A 15,956-nucleotide genomic window follows, 5' to 3' on the forward strand; every position below is an offset into this window, starting at 1 on the left:
AGATGGGGGTCGAGGCTCATGAGGGCCATTTAGTGAAGGAACACATCAGTGCAGATAAAGTATGTTTCAAATTACTGTTCACACCTGAGCACACGGCAATCATATTTAAGCACACGATACTCATCAGTTTTGCCCCTTGCTCAGGCGTTAATGCTAATCAAGCTGAAGGAAGGAAAATATATCTTTGTATGCATCTACCTGCAGTCTGTCGGAGCTGTTTTAACTGATATTTTAAACTTGCTCTCAAAACGAACACACAAATGGCTGTGGTGTACCATCAATCATCCTCCCAACCCCCCCGGTATGTGTGGATGGTGGCTCTGTGTGATTCCATTCACTGTGGAGCAGCATGTGGCTCAGAGTTAAGGTTACACAAAACAACCATATTGCTTCAGTTCATTACACGCTTCCCTGGAAACTGGAATAACAATAACCAAACCCCCGTGTTTGATCTTCATTATCTTTTTGATAGATCCCTTTTCTCTTTCGGCCCTTTCTCTTTGTTGATATTTGTGCTTCTGTCTCCCGTTTCCTCTCATCTCCAGATAAGACAAATCCACCAGTTTAGATTAGATCACGGCAAAAGTGAATGACCGTTTCATATTGATGATAATCGTGTTTTACATAAATTATCTATCCAGATTATTTGCAATTGAAATGAAGAGAGCGGGGTAGTTAACAATCTGGCAATCTGCTCTTCTCCATAATGTACGCATCCAGAATGATGTTTCTACTGACTGAAAGCTGTTCATCTATGAAATAAAAGAAACTGAGTGACCTATTCAATTGTATTATGTTAATGGTGGAATTAGCAGCAGACTGTGGAAAACCATCACATTCATTATTGTCCCAATAACAAATGATTCTCTCTTGAAGCCATGTTAAAACATTTTCACTCGGGAATGAAAGGCAACCGCACAGTTTTGTGAGGGTTGTTGAGATCAGTAAAGAAAAATGTATCAAGAAAAAGGCAAAAAAATATATCAATATATGACTAAAAGCCCTATTTATGTACTTTCTGTTTGAATAGCTGTAGAGATTTGAGCCATTTGTAAGCCCTCTCTCTTCTGTCAGAAGAGAAAGCTTTCCTCAGTCCTCTGAAGTGTGTCCAAAAGAACACGGGTGGTAACGAGGGCCTGGCTCCTCTCTCTTAGTCCTGAAGGCCATTAGTGGGGAACGCTCTTCGCGGCATCTTGATTCTAAGAAATCACTATTTTGGTCTTGATGGGCTTTTGCTTTGGAGCCGGGAGACGCTTGTTGCCCAGGCCTTCCCCTGTGGTCTACTGACAAAGGGTGTAAAGGTTGAGCAAATGCAGGTCGCAGTTTGTAACTCTGGCGGAGGATAAGGTGAAAAAAATGGGAGAAGGGTTTGTCGAGCCTGATCAGAATCAGAGGGGAACTAAGGTAATTCAATCAAAGGAATGGGACTGCTCTTAGAACAAAGAGGTCTTAAGCTCACAGCAGTCAAGAGACAGACAGAGATACTCTGACATAACTCAACCAAAGCCACATTAAGTGATTCAGAGGGCCAGCCAAGTAAATGGATACTAGGGGTGTGAAAAAAAATCGATTCAAAATTGATTCATAGAATTCCAAAAATCGATTAATATATATTTCTTTTCTCGTTTTGACACTATTGTCCTGAAATTACATTACCTCACCATTCCCATAGATGGCAGTGCATAGAATTCACACCGACGCCTGGGCTCTCTTGTCATAATCAGAAGAAGAAGTAGTGCATCGGAGGTAGAATTATTCAACCTGCTCCATCCCATGGATGTATTAAGAGAACGCTCCATCCTCATTGAAGGCGAGAGTTTGGACACATTTCGGCTTTTATAACCTCGAGGGGAAGACGGAACTTAATAGGAATCATGCTATATGCAGGCTTTGCAAAGCGAAAGTTAAGTATTTTGGAAACACCACAAACTTGAGAACTGACATGGTACGGCATCACCCAGAGATTAACATTAAAGACGTGGACGAACAACAACCTAAAGTACCTCCTCCTAACGTGCCAGTCAACCAACGCATTCTTTCAATGCTCTAAACTCCCACCGTTGCGTCAGAGAGATTGTTCTCAACTGCCGGAGACATCGTAACTGCACAGCGGAGCATGCTCACTCCAAAACACATAGACCAGCTTCTGTTTCTGCAAAAGAATGTACAGATTCCAACCAGTGGTGGACTATGAACTGGTTACACACACACACACCTAAATGTGTATCCATTATGTGATTCTGACACATCACAAAAGTTCTGTTGAATGGACTGTAGTTGCCACAGTAAGAAAGGGCCTAATTTTTAGTGTTTAAGTTCAATGTGCCCAGTCAAGTTCACATTTCAACAGTCAACCTGGTAGCTGAAGTACTCCTTAAACCACATTTAGCAGTATTTTTTGTTTGATCTGAGTACAGCATTTTAAAGCTAAATCTAAAACTTTTGCAGTTTTTAGTTGCAAAAGTTTTTATTTTTGTATGAAGACATATAAAGTAATATCAAACTACATTTCATTTGTTGTGTTTCTTTTCTTTTAAATTGTACGTCTACTGCAATCACATGGGAAAAGTAACGTTTTTTGAATCGAGAATCGTTTTTGAATCGAAAAATCGATATTTAATCGAATCCTGAGCCTAAAAATCGGAATCGAATCGTGACATTTTCTGAATCGTACACCCCTAATGGATACCTTTATTATAAGTGTAAGATTCAATTACGCACTGATTCACCTGTTTTTTTTTTCTTTAGATTAAACCATCATGTTGCTTTTTTCTGTTTTACCCCTTAACCAATGCTTTTACTCATCACTCATACAGCTGGTTGATTTTTAGTCATCTCCCTCCTCCTGCTCGTGCAGTGTATTTTCATAGTTCAATAGTCCAAATTGGATATTGTTTATGGTGCATGATATTGAAAGCAGACAGACTCCTGAGGGACCGGCAGCAGTCTTGTCGACTGACTGAACAAGCTAACAAACAGATCCAAGTGATTTTTGTTGATGCTTGGAGGCATGTTGCTCCCCAAGCACAACAAAGGGACATTCATTCTATATTTATGCCACCACAGAAGTGTCAGAAATATTGATGACCCTGGGCAGAAATTAGCCTGCTTGTCAAAATAGAATAGTGCAAATGCAGGTTTTTTCTTTTCATCCCGCGTGGCGTTTGCAGTCTTTGCAAAACTCATCAAGTAACCAGAAATTGTGACTGAACAAGCACAAAGCCCCGAAACACTGCATCATTGTCTAAATTTAAACTAAACACATCTGTCATTTTGTGTCACTAATGCACAAAAACGCTTCAAGGTTATGAAAGTTACTTGCTTAATTGAAGTGAGACAACTTGTTTTCTGTTACTGCCATTAGGGAACTTCAGTATCAGCGTGTATCTGTCACTGAATAGAAATGTCGAAAATAAACAAGACTAAATTGACGTTTTTAACTGTGATCAACGCAGAGGCAAATTGTTCAGGGGCTGGCACGCCCTCTTTTGTTTCGGTTTACTTGGCTAACTGAGTTAGAGAACTCTAATCCAAGATCCCTTTTCACAGGCCCAGACTTGTAAGTAACAGATAAAAGCATTGATTCCCGTCTTAGATCGATTCCTTTATTTCCTTGACTCAAAGTTCAACATCAAACTCTTAACTGCAAACAGCCAGGCCAGGCGGAGAAAACCATAAAAACATAACAACGAAAAACATCAGCGCCCGGAGAAGACAATGGCAATTGATCAAGCATTCGGCGAGAGAGGTGGCATCTCTCCTATCAGATTCATTAGTTTTCCGGCCGCTGTGACATTTCCATTTGCACACTCCAATTGACAAAATAAAATACCCGTTCGGCTCTCATCCCTCAGCTCCCTGCCGGGTAATCACTCCTCCACTGCACAATACACTCTCTCCCCCTGTATTCCTCCATCCCTCAGAGTGTAGCCTCATCATGACGGAGTATGAAACATTTTTGCTGAGGAGTACGCATGCCACTGAGCATCCCTTCAATATGGGGTCACTTGTACAAATCACCTCAGGGAAGGGCACACTTCAACTTTTCATTTTCCTCCCATCACCACCTCTCGTCTCTTTTTCCCTCTCCGTCGGCCTCTCGTGCCCATTCTGCATACCTAAACAAGTCCTCCGAAGTGCAGCCATCTCCTAGAATCATCATCAGCATCTCCCTGCCAGACTATTGACTGGCCACACACACTTGCAGGGAGTCTCTCAGCCATCCATTTCATTTAGACACAACTTTTTGACTCCTCCACATTAGGGGTCAAACAGGCTCTTTTCAAAAGCGACCCGGAGTGGAGGTACATTATACAAATTGAGTGGCAGGAGGGAAGGGAGTGAGGCCGAGCCTCGGCGGCTCAGTGAACCCAGACGACCTCAGGTTTTCTTAATGATGTCTTTGCCAAGCCAGATGGAGACACATTGGATGATTATGCTGCAGATCAGGCAGAAATCTCGGTCTTGCTTTTTCTTTCTACACCCCTCCACATCCTCCCAAACATCCATCACCCTGCTTCTCTCTCTCTCTCTCTCTCTCTCTCTCCCCCTCATATTTATCTTCCCAGTCCCAGACTTTCTCAGAACTCCACCCATTTAGAGCTGTGGCAACACGCTGAGAGACTTTGGTCAAATCTGATGATGCTCCCTTCCAACAGTGGCATTTAATCAATTGAAATCTTATTTTGGGGATGAGCAGAGAGGAAGTTGTTTTTTTCATGAGCTGCTCTATAATACAATAATACAGCCAGAAGGCCAGGCCCCTCATCACCGGGGACTCCATAGATTGAGGTGATCGAGTTGCTGGAAGATGAATTTTGAATACTGCCTACGCCTGGCAGGCTGTGCTCACCTCCAACTCACTTGAAATTTTGTAATAACATATAAAAATGTCAATTAGAAATGCAAATTAGCATGAAAAAATGCTAATATTGCTTTGAAGCCAGTCTGATTTGCATAAAACATGTTTAGGGATATTTAAGGGCTTGTTGTTTTTAGTGTAACAGTAAACCGTAACAGTAAAATACTGTTTCCTACAGCTTTCTTGGCATTTTTATTACATTTTAAAGCAAGATGTCTTTCAAATTCTAGCATAGCTAGAACCAACAAGAGCACCAAATTAAATGAGAAGAAGTGGTCAAGTGGAAAGCATAAAGTGGAAAGCATAAAAATATAAACAGCACTAACAGACTAAGACAACTATCACAACAAAGGAGTAATGACAATGTCCAGTTCAGATGCATAACAGTAACAGTTGTTTGTAATTGCTATCCAGAGCAACATATACTTTGCCTGGGCAACAGACAAATCTGCAAGTTCATGTTTTATTTGCTTTGGCAGATGCATTTGGTCACCCTCTGCTTTGGACAGATTACCAGCGGCCTGAGACGTGCTGGGGCTTTTTTTTTTTTAACAACCGTTTAATGTGGTGCGTGTTTGAGACAAAGTCAAAAAGAGGAGCGCTGTTAAGGCATTTATGAAAACAACCAAGATGTCTGCAGTCGATCACTATCGCGTCAGTATTTAACGAACTGGGCGGTATATTTTCGCTGAAAGAAGAACAAACAGATGCACTTTTTTTTTTTAAGAATATGTTTGCCATATGATTTTTTTTCCCTTCCACCCACTTTGCGCCAAGTCCAGCCCTAATGTGCTGTGATTGACTACTGTGATGTGATAGGCTATCTACTCCGGACGGACCAAGTCACTGGTCTCTCAGCACTACGTCACATGTGGATACCCGTTTATAACGCCGCATGAAAATCGAAAATTAACTGAAAGGTTGCAGACTAATTTGCATTTGTGATTTGGTCTGGTGATGTCAGGCTAACATATACTGTAAGCGTCTTCTTATCCAATGCCTCAATAAGCAGGACCACATAATTTATCAGACTATTACCATTTTTGCACAGATAAGATATATTTTAACTGTCCGGTTAAGTTTTGGTTAGGTTTAAGCACAAAAACAACTTGGTCAAGAGTGGGGAAACATCAAGGTTTAGGTTCAAAATACTACTTCACTAAAGTTAGATTGTCATAATGGTTAAAATAGAAAGCACTAATAACAACCCTAAAAAAAAAAAATATCGGGAACAATTGTGCATGGTGACGGTTAAAAGAAACCAACATCCATAGTTGACTGTCAGTAGGAAAAAATGTCATAGACATTTTGTTTACCCATGTCATGCTACTTCCTTCTTTTCAAGGGGGTAAGCTTCTCCTTGGAACGCGTAGCTCCTATGGCGCCATTTTGATGCTAACAAGCCAACACCTCCCGTTAGCATTCCATTGACTGCCATTCATTTTGGGGCCACTTTGACAGCGAATAACTTTACATTTATTTATTTATTTACAGCGTCTAAAGACTATTTGTCCATTGTTTATTTCTAAAGAAACACGACAATGTATAAAAGGCTCCATTACCTTGTATCTCACGTTATGGCTCTGTAGCAGGCGTTTTTGTAAAAAATAGGCTAACGGTTGTGTCATAACCACGCGACTTACTGTTGCACAGTAGAGGAATTACCGTACAGTACAGGAGAAGCTCGCAGGCAGTTTCGACTCACATTAGCTGTTTAAGTTTAATTACTAATGTTAACTAGCATTTTAGTTAGCAATAATTAGCCTGTGCCCATGTTATCTCCTTACATATACCTACGCTCTCCTCCGTCTCTGCAATATTCGGAATGATTGAGATTTCTCTTGGCACAGCTACCAGAAGACTTACAACTTTCAGACAGGTTGCTCACGGCACATTTACGTCGTCTCTCTCAGTTGGAGGCTGCGCAGTAACGCTCAGCGATCACCGGAAAAGTGCTTCTAATGGCCTTCAGTGGTCTCCGTCCAGAGCAACAGGATCTGTTGGTCCATTTTATATATGTCTATGCTTCTTTTCTACCATAGTCAAACTTCTTAAGGCCATCAGAGGGCTTTGTTACTTAAATGCTAAATTGCTAAAAAAAGAAGAATGCTGTCTTTTTTCCAACACGAACCATTTCAAATAGATAGTTGGCAACTTCATAACTTTCACTTCAGTGACATTTTCATATAAATAAAGAACTGTTTTCAGCACTAATTGCCCATTGATGTAACACAATATTGATTAAACCTACACACCGTTCATTAAAGCTTTGACATTTGCTGTCTTAAACATTCAGAGTCAGGTTGTCTGTGCCTCTGGCCTCGAAGGTAAATTAAAAAATAAAAATTATACATTTTGAACTTTAAGTAATAAAGTTCATTTTATTTCAAACAGAAGTCTCCATAAAGCAAATATGCCTTTCATGCATCATGTACAATTTGATTTCTTTCACATGTAAAGCAATTGTGCATTCACAAAGCGGGAGTGGAGAAGAACCAAGTGTCCAGTATTTTTCACTGACTTCACTCTAAGGTAAGACCATGCCAGAGCTGTAAGAATGCACGATATGAGCTCTGCATCAGATCCACCATCTGACAGAAGACGCAGCCCGTTAGTTCCTCCACAGCAGATGGAATGAGATAAATGGTGGTCAGGTGTCTCTACACCCACACACACACACACACACACACACACACACACACACACACACACACACACACACACTAACTGCTGTCAGAAGTATTCAGATCCTTTAGAAGCAATACAACATACTCCATCACAAGTAAAAGTACTGCATTCAAAATTTCACTTAAATAATAGAACAGAAGTGTTAACACAAATTAACTGTGTGTTACAATATATTATGTTACTGCATAATTTTTACTGATGGGTTTACAGTAGTTTTAAGCAGGATTTTAATCTTTCAGTTGGTCGAGGTGGATTACTCAGATCACCTCATTTAGGACCCACAGGAACTGTGTGGCGGTGTCTGTATCTGCAGAGACGCTCTGCCTGTACCTTCTTTTTTCTCTTCATTTTGCTGTGTTCGGGACGTTTCTCGCTGTCAGCCTCTATAAAAATGTCACTGCACTACTCATGAGCCAGATTGTAAGCACGCATCTAAGAGAAAGCTGTAAAAATGGCGGACAAAAAACCGCAAAAACAGTGAGGCAAAACACCAAGTGGACAAAGCTCGTTCTAAAACATCTGGGGTTGGCTTTCACCTGCTGGCGAGCACCGCAACCCTCTTTGAGCCGGGGAGGAGGAGCCAACTTTGAATGTTGTGTTTACAAACCGCAACTGACAAATCTTGCCAAACAATAACCACACCTGGGACAGAGGACACAAACATTAGTCCCCAGCATGTTAGGTATAAAGTAATAATCCTGCCATTGCCCTTGACCAAGGCGTTGGCCTCAGAAAAACAGCTGGTCCCCAGGCACTGCCACTGCTCCTAAACAGTTGGGATGGGACGAAAAGCAGAGGACAAATTTTGTCATGGGGATTAATAAAGTATAACTTGACACACATAAGACCAGAAGTGCAATCATGCACGTAAACAACGCACAGGAAGCTATGCACAATTGCTTGGCGCACACACAGATTCACACAGAGTCTGATGCGGCCATGACGGATGGTGATGATGATGACATGGCATTTGGCAGGTCATGCACACAGATGGTGGACACCTAGCGATTTCACTGGCTCACTGTGGCGTGTTAGATTTGGAGCAGACGCCTGACATTCCTGCTGCTTCCTTAGGAATGGCAAGTTGATTAACAGAACAGATGTTCTCACCTCCTCCATCACTGACAGCCAAACACATGATGACCAAATCTGACTGCAGAGAAAAGTTGATTCAAGTTTGGACTTGCCTGGCAGCTGTACAATGACTAAAGCTAGTCTGTGATTGTGTAAATCAGAAGTAGCCTTTATCTTGATAGAGTTCCTTTTAATTCCGGGTCTCAATTTAGCAGCATTTACTCTCGGGCGGGGATCTTTCACACTTTCAAACTATCATTTCATGCATCAAAATAAGATAAATAAATATGTGCATGATGTGATCATTGATATAATGCCACAGAGAGAGTGTTAAGAGTGCCTGCATTTTCTTGAGACAAGCACATACAGTAAACACAGAGACTACGCCTGGCTATGATTGGAATAGCAATGACCTTTGTCGTATTGATTTTAGCTGGGTTTGCTCTAGGACAGGCTCAGGCATAGGCTTGTGTGTGTCTTCAAGTGGCACTGAAATCTGTGGCTTGGCCTTTTCTTGAAATACAAACATTCATTCAACAGAAACAGCCATAATGCCCCAATTAGGGTGTGAATAAAGATCTGACAGACAAGTCTGAGAGCTGCTCAGGAGAGAGCTTTCTTTCCATGTTCCTACCAACTGCATGCAGTGGGAGAGAGAGACACAGTGCACCTATATATACCGTATATAAACAGTATATGCTGTGCAATACATTACAGCAGAGCCTTTATTGGCCACAGAATTTTGAATGTTTTGCAAAGAAAATACCACTTTCAAATACAAATCACATGCTATACAAGGTAGTAGCTTTCTCTCTTTTTGTCCATCCATCCATCCATCACAGTATGTATTCAGCTCTTCATTCAAATATCCATCCATCCATCTAGCAACCCTCCAAGTATCCATCCAATATCATTCATCCATCCAATATTAATCATATATATCTATCCACCTATCTAGAAGTTCTACCTATATATTCATCTTACCATCTATCCATCTTACACACCAAAGATAACTCAATGCTATGAGATACATATGCCATAATGACAATTTAGGGAAAATGAAAAGAGCCCCATGAGACAATCAAGAAACATTTCAGTGCAAATTAAGAGTCAATAAAGCCCATTACATTGCTACTTCACTGTTCTGTGATTAGGCTGTGGCGTCTTCTGAAATAAATTTACTGTGGGAGCAAGAAAGCAACAGAATACTGGGAAAGGAGTTGCGGGCTTTAAAGGGCTTCTCAGATGACTAACTAAAGGTCCCAGGCACTCCGCTGCTAATTAGTTTGATTCACCAGGCATGCTTAAAGCATTGTGGTTTGTTGTTTTGCTATTATTATTTCCTATCTTGTGTTGGCGTCCACTCTTTGAGGCTCCGCTTAGTGTGCCATCTGAGGCCCTATGGAAAGAAATAATCAGAGTGGGGCCCACCCTGAAGTCACAAGAAAACAATGTTGTTTTCTTTTCTCCATGGTGTTAAAAGATTTCAAATACCAGAGTAGCTTGAAATTAACCTTACTGTAAGACAGAAGAAAACGTTAACTGAGATAAAAGGGAGTAAACACAGTACAGGAATTGCCACCAGATACTTTCAGAGGTGCGGGATGTTGCAGTATAATCTCCTCATAAAGGACACTTTCGAAGCAGACACATTGTCCCCAAGGCTCGGTGTGATGGCAGCGCTCAAACGGCAACAAAAAAATTCGAAAGAGAAATGGCGGGGGGAGAGGGGTTATGAGGAGGGGAGTAGATACAGAAGCAGAAGATTAAAACTATCATTTACCTTAAAAGCTGGAAACTGACGTTCCGCCATGTGAACGAGTTCAATAGAATTCATCACCTTTTCTCTAAAAGCAGCCTGGAAAATCTATGGAATTTAGGCTCCAGGAGAATGGTAGTGGTTAAATACTAATCAATAATGTAATAACATTTGCAGGGGTATGTAACCACAATGAATTCTAATCCTGAAGTCCTGCCTTTACATTTGTTTAGTATGAAACATTGTGGCTTTTGGAAGGTATACACAATACAATAATTGAATTACTATTATTTATTTAGATATGACAGAAGTGTACTAAAGCGTTATACATGCACGAAAATGACAATATTTAGTAACTTGACGGTATCTACATAAGAGTGACATGACACTGTCATGACACAGTCATGACACATGAACCCTAACCCTAACTTGTCATGACAAAAACCGAATGACACTTACTAAAAGAAGCGTTATGTCATAGACTTGTATTATGTTTATGTCATGTTCATGACAGTGTCATGTCACTCTTATGTAAATACCTTCAAGTAAAGTGTAACCCAATGTTTTCTAATTATGGTGTCGCTACACATTTCCCAGAATTACTGTGCAAGACATAAAAGCTGGATTTTAAGTATTTGTAAACATGTAATTAAATGTATGCTGAGTAGTGCTGTAATCAGATTACATTTGGCTGTAATGCAGTAACGTAACGCATTGATAACTCAGTAATCACGTTACAGTTACTTATCAAATAATTATCCAGTACTTCTTGACAACTTTTGTGCTGATGTTCATAACTTTGTTGTCAGCTTTGTGGTATTAAAGAGCATAAAAGAGAGATCTTGTGTACACTACCGGTCAAAAGTTTGGGGTCACTTAGAAATTTCCATTCCACTCCATTACAGACAGAATACCAGCTGAGATCAGTTGCATTGTTTTTTTAATCAGGGCAGCAGTTTTCAGATTATATTAGGTGCTTACATAATTGCAAAAGGGTTCTCGACTGTTGTAGAAAGAAGTGGTGATCTTTAATGTAATATCTACATTGCCCATTATCAGCAACCATTCATCCAATGTTCCAAAGGCACATTCTGTTTACTAATCTGATATCATTTTAAAAGGCTGAGAAAACATCGGAGAACCCTTTTGCAATTATGTAAGCACATAATGTAATCTGAAAACTGCTGCCCTGGTTCAAAAAACAATGCAACTGATCTCAGCTGGTATTCTGTCTATAATGGAGTGGAATGGATATTTTTAAGTGACCCCAAACCTTTGACCGGTAGTGTATGTCCTCATTATAATAAGGGTTTGTGTTGATCTGGGCATACATGAGGTTTAACTTTATATTGTTATTTGGCAAGTAAGTTATGGTGCATCTCAGGTAAAAGTAATGTAACTACTAGTGTAACTAGTTACTTTCAGAAGTGAGTAATGTAGTAAAGTGAGGCACAGTAATGTGTAATCTATTACTTTTTTTTGAGTAACTACCCCAACACTGATGCTGAGCCTGTCTTCTAATAGAATTGATACTACAAATATGTCAAATCTGCATTTTGAAGTGTGCTGGCTGTTCAAGCAGTACAGTCAACAAACAATGTTCCAAACATTTTTACACTCTTCTGCTGACTTTGGAATTCAACTTCCATTAGCAACTTACGTGCAGAGAAAAAAAAAATGCTTGGTTAACTTCCCAGCACAATGACAACAACTTACTGATGTCAGCGCCCGTGTTAGCCCCAGAGCCCATCTTTACCAACAAGAAAATATAGAATTGGAATTCTGATGATTTGACAATCAGATAAAGAAAACGCGATGCACGTCTCCGGCAATGATGAGTGCCTGCAAAATAAGTGCTGTGCAGAGCCTTGCAGGTAATGTATTGACTTCTGTGGTGCATTAAGAAAACACATTCAGGAAATAGCTGCTGCCTCTGCATATGTTTTCAGTATTCTGCAGGAATGGAGTTGGGTTAAAAACAGATGTGCCTGTGAATAGGAAGTTGCAGTCAGTCAAAGTTGTGAGGGAGAGAACGTGTGTGTGTCCTGTGTGCATCGTTTCACTAAACAGCGAACTCCAAGAGTCTGCAGGAAAAATGCAGAATAATTCAAATAGTTTGGCACAGTCACAGCAGAACAGCTTGTATGCATTAATTATACGCAAAACCTTAAATTAAAGATTGGTGCTTTTTCTTCCTTCACCAGTTGTGTAGGGAAAGACCCAGAGTCATACTTGATGAAAAGAAAAATTGTTTGTGATGAGCAGACTATTACTGAGTGACAAGATGACGAATCATGGGGTTGATTGTGGTGTTATTTATGGCAGATGGTTGCACAGATCAACAGGTGACAGCATCGGTTGGACAGCTTTTGATGATGTAAATGAATGACGAGCAATTTGATTGATTACAACTGTTTCGGAGTTAGAAGTGAAGTACAGTAAATGTAATTAGTATAGCAAATATTTTCTCAAATTCTAATTTCTTGCATTGGGGAAAGCTACACAGGCTAGTAAACAAATTAGCTGTTAGCTAATGAAACAAGTTTTTATTTTTTATTTGTGGATTTCTTTTCAAGACTTCCAGCTCTCCTACCTTTCCTGGCTTCCTATGCAGCCAGGAATGAATTATATTTTACTACTGCCTCCTTTTTTCCTGGCTTCTCCCCTTTTACCCTCTCCCCACCCTGAGACCCCCGCTCATCAGTTGGTTGGTAGAGGGAAGCTCGTCTGTCTTTCGCTTATCTTCCTTAACCACTGTGCAGTCATATCACCCTGACCTGACAATCCATCTTCCGCCATCTCCCTCCATCACGTAAGTGTGCCTCCATCACATGAGTGTGAGTGTGAGTGTGTGTGTGTGCGTGTGTGTGTGTGTGTGTTGGACCTTGAGCTGTCAGGCTGCGCTGTATTTTCCAGCCAGAAAACATCCATGTTTTCCCTCCAACAGGCCCTGTATTCGCTCCTGCTCGCTGTCAGCAATGACTGAGATTTTATGCTCGAAAAAAGTCTGTTTGGTCTTGTGTAATAAAGAAACAGAGCGGGCAAGAGCATCAAGAGGTCTGCCTTGCTTTCAGTTCACAGTTTATTGCAATTGATGTATCTGAAGACAACCGCTGACAGCTCTGCAGCCCTTTGAACCCTACATCAAAGGATGACAAAATGGTGGGTACTATGTGGCAATTTGATCAGTTGAAATGAGCTGCCGCCATTAGTTGATTACTGATCTGAAATTCAAAAACGTTTGTGGAAAGCCTGTTAACCCATTGCCACTGAACATATATTTCAAAATAAACTATTTTGTGACTAAGCACTCAAAAATTGAATATTTCCATCCTATGGACAGTGAGTGACCCGTTTTCCCAACTGGCACAAACTCCACAGCACATTTGCATGACGCCAAGTTCTCCCACTTATCAGCTACTGCACAAACTGCTGGATCTTAACTTTAATGGTTTTAAGCCTACCACAAACACAACCACAATAAAATTCTTTTAGATCCCACTATGAAATTGTGTGCCTTAATACTGCGGGGTACATAAAAGCAGGTGCCAGAGATATGTCTTTTCAAGAGTGGCATTTGTCAGTTGCACAGCAATCTATTTCAAACATTTACAGAGCACAGCAGAGGTGATCTCAAGCTGAGTTGAAGCAATCATTTGCTTCAACACACTCAGAAGGAAAATAATTAAGATGAAATCATGATGGAAAAATACTGCATTGTGTAGCACGTTGTTGCTCTGCAACAAATCAAAGACAGTATAGCTTGTTTTGGGCATGTGCTGTAATCGGTAAATGCAATTTTACAGGATAGCAGTGCTGAAATAATTAGTCAATTAATCCATTAGTCAAACAGAATAATAACGGACAACAATTTTGATGATCAATTAATCGTATTTAATCATTTAATAACCAAAATGTACCAACATTCTCTGCTTCCAGCTTCTCAAATTTGAGAATTAGCTTTTGTATCGTTGTAAAATTAACATCTGTGGGTTTTGGGGCTTTTGCTTGGACAGAGCAATTTGGATTTTCCCCTTGGGCTTCTTTCAATAGTTTTTCACTATTTTTGACATTTTATAGATCATTTTAAATAAATTGATGACAAAAAAAGTCCAAAAAGAATAATACAATCAATATAAAAATAAACGTTCAATTCAATTTAGTTTTTCTAGACCAGTCATGCTGGCAGGAACTTAGTCACATTTCTATAACATTTATTTTACTGTACATGGTGCAAGTGTGAAAAAAAGCCATCATAATGTCATTGAAGGCAAGAAATACAACGTTCTTACATATGACCTTTTTGTATTAATGATAAAAAACCAACTACGAGAGAGTAGAAGGTGCAGCAAAATGCTGCAGTTTGATCATGGAAATCAATTTGAAGAGGCATATTTTGGCTCTAGGGAATGACCTTTGCAAGCTACAGAAGCTACACTACTTTTTAAAAATGGCTGAAATTAGAGAAATGGGTGGGGCTCATCCTATATTTGGGCCAGTATGGTATTATGTAACATTCTACAATGCCTATATTCTTGTGTGCCACATGCCAATTATTACACCGGTACTGTGGCTCCATACGTAATGATCCTGCTAAAGACAGCATGGAACCTGTTCTTAACTGAGACTTATTGTATGTGGTTAAGCCAACAAACCATCACTTTAACAAACCACTTGCATTTCTTTTTGCCTTCCTGTCTGTGAACTACATCTCATGCTTTACTGTGAAGACAGCCTTGAAAGGTTTGAGATCAAATTAATGCACATTGCAATGAAAAATTCCACCCCACGCAAAGTCTGCTGAGCATGCTAGCATACTTAAACGCCAGCATGGCACATATCATATATCACATCTTTGACAGCGGATTTGAGATTAGCATACCGACTAGTAAACCAAGTGGTAATGCCTGCAGTGGGATGGCTGCCAGCTCTATCAATTTGTGTTTTCCTAGAGTACATACGATGCAGCTGAAGTAGAGGTAATTAAGTGGATAGACTGCCTACATGTTCACAGAATCTTCTCTTTGTTATTTTGTTTGTGTGCTGTATATGTGAGCACATTTGTCCCAAGGGATATGTGCTGTCTCTTTCTTGTGGGTAATTATAGGTAATGTATTATGACAAAAGAGCACAGTCACATAAACAGCAAAGGACTACTACACTGACTTACAGCACACTGATAAATACAGATTATTGTCTAAATGTAGGCACAATGTAGGCACATAATCCCACAAAACACACACACACACACACACACACACACACACACACATAAATACTCAGCTCTTAAGTGTGTATTAGTAAACACACATTCTGCTAGTCAAGCATGTTCTGTAACTGTAGCATCTCATCAGTTGTGATCACTGTGAGACCATTAGATTGTGTTAGTCAGAAGGCAAGTGAAATCAGATACTGCACAGCATGTATAATTACGCCTGAATGTCTGTGTGTACATAATGTATGTACATTTGCATGTATGTGTGTGTTGCCTCTCTGCATGGAGTACCAGTGCCATCTCAGTGTGACCATGTGTTTGTATTTCTATCCAGCCAAGCGAGGCAGTTTAGCCTGCTG

This window comes from Sander vitreus, chromosome 23 (genome assembly GCF_031162955.1).
Source record: "Sander vitreus isolate 19-12246 chromosome 23, sanVit1, whole genome shotgun sequence".
In the NCBI taxonomy this organism is placed as follows: domain Eukaryota; kingdom Metazoa; phylum Chordata; class Actinopteri; order Perciformes; family Percidae; genus Sander; species Sander vitreus.